General features: G+C 42.1%; 1 non-coding gene across 1 annotated transcript; it reads right to left on the bottom strand.

Annotated features, from left to right (window-relative positions):
• Positions 1 to 992: 992 nt before the first annotated feature.
• TRNAK-UUU (transfer RNA lysine (anticodon UUU)) lies at positions 993 to 1,065 on the bottom strand. The gene has a single exon. It is a non-coding gene; the product is annotated as a tRNA-Lys (tRNA).
• Between the last annotated feature and the right edge of the window lie 1,136 nt (positions 1,066 to 2,201).

Raw genomic sequence — 2,201 nt, forward strand, 5'->3', positions numbered from 1 at the left:
CTGAAGCAGCCAGCTTGGACCATTGAGGCCAACTTGGTAATGCTCAGCAGAGAACCTGGAAGAACGAGTCTGCGTCCCAAACACCATGGAGCATTGCACCTGCCTTGAGCCTCCACCTGAAATTTTACCTGAGAGAGAAGCGAACCTCTATGGACTTAAGCCACGGTCTGGGGCATTCGCTATCACTTGCGGCTGAAGCCAACCCTCACCACTACAAGCGGCTGTCACTATCTCTATTTTCCAGAGACATTACGCAATTTCCTAATATGTGGCAAAGCTTGGATTTGAACCAGGTCTGTCTTTCTCTAAAACCCTTGTTATTTTCAGTAAATTACTCTTCTTACCATTAATATTTAGAAAAATGGCATCTGGACTATTAAAGGATTTGCAAAGGTTACTAAATCAAAATGTCAATAGCCACTAAGAGCTTCAACTGAAGCTCTCAGATAAATAAATATTTAAAAACATCTAAAGACTTGGGGCTTTTAAAGGAACTATTTACATTGGAACAGTGACATAACTGAATTCTTAAAAAATCAGAAAATGTAGGAGAAAGTATCCTAAGGGACTAATATTTTAATTTCAGAAGTATTTTGGTCCTTTGTGACCTAATATTTTACACATACACAGTTTAGTGAGAGGGGTTAGAAAAAAAAATAACATTTACTTCCATGGCTTACAACACCAGTTTTACAACGGAAGTAAAAAATTGTATTCTCATAGCACAATTTATTGTTACCATTTCTTTTTTTTTTTTTTAATTTTTTTTTGTAAGGAAGATCAGCCCTGAGGTAACATCCATGCCAATCCTCCTCTTTTTGCTGAGGAAGACCAGCCCTGGGCTAACATCTGTGCCTATCTTCTGACGCCGCCACAGCGTGGCCTGACAAGTGGTGCATCGGTGGCACCGGGATCCGAAGCCGGGTGCCAGCAGTGGAGCGCATGCACTTAACCCCTATGCCACGGGGCTGGCCCCAACAGTAAACCTCCAGTGCCTGGACAGGGGCTTGAACCCTGGACCCTCAGATTAAAAGTCTGATGCTGTACCAACTGAGCTACCCAGGCTCTTCTTGTTACCATTTCTAATAAGAAGACTTAGGCTGAATGGTGGTCAAGGCCAACAAGCAGCAATCGCCAATGAGCTTCCTCTTGGGCACCAGCTCTGACACCAGACAAGTGTCGGCTGTCTGGGGTGCTGGGTTGAGGAGGATTCTGGAGAGTTCTCAGGAAAGTGCTGTGACAGGTGCAGGCTATAGAAATGGCTGCACACGCACCTCTTGTTCGACATTCCTGCCATGTGGTACCTGCTGGTCAGAAATGTAAACCTTTACCTCTGTTTTTCAATCCACAGGATTATGTTCCTGCTTGAAATATGCATATATATATTTTTTATTGCTAAGGACAAGGTGATGAACCAGTTATCAAAATAATTTGGTTTATAGTGTTCATATGTAACAAAAACGGGGAAGAATTCAGGTCTTAATTTTCCTTCTGAAGACTCCTGTGTACACGTAAAAATATTAAATAAATTTATATGCTTTTCTCCTGTTAATGTGTCTTAATGTCAGTTTAATTTTTAGGCCAGCCCCAGAACCTAGGAGGGTAGAAGGAAGTTCTTCCATCTCTACAGTTTAATACTTTAGATATTAAGGAACATTTAATTTATCCATGTAGAAACTCTATTACTTTAGAGCTATGTTTAATGTATAACCATAATAATAAAATACTAGGACATCCCAGCGGGTCGATCTGTGGGATTTTTATCCTCTGCTGTCCAGAGCTCTGACCTGCTCTGAGACACAAGACAGAGGTTAGGGGCCGGCCTGGTGGTGTAGTGGTTAAGTTCGTGTGTTCCACTTCAGGCCCCAGGTTCGCATATTCGGATCCTGGGCTCGGACCTACTCACGGCTCATCAAGCCATGCTGAGGCGGCGTTCCACATAGAAAAGCTACAACTCTACAACTATGATATACAACTATGTACTGGGGCTTTGGGGAGAAAAAAAGAAAAAAGAGGAAGATTAGCAACAGATGTTAGCTCAGGGCCAATCTTCCTAAAAAAACACACAAACAAAAAAGACAGGAGTTAAATAGCTCCACGGAGGGTCCAACACTCTGCCTTTTATGACAGGTTTTATGAGCTGTAAAGTTTACAAATTTACTTATTATATGTCAGAAGAGGCATGTCACCAGTCTCCCTGA

The sequence above is a fragment of the Ceratotherium simum genome, chromosome 1, assembly GCF_057802395.1.
Source record: "Ceratotherium simum simum isolate JZ-2026a chromosome 1, ASM5780239v1, whole genome shotgun sequence".
NCBI lineage: Eukaryota > Metazoa > Chordata > Mammalia > Perissodactyla > Rhinocerotidae > Ceratotherium > Ceratotherium simum.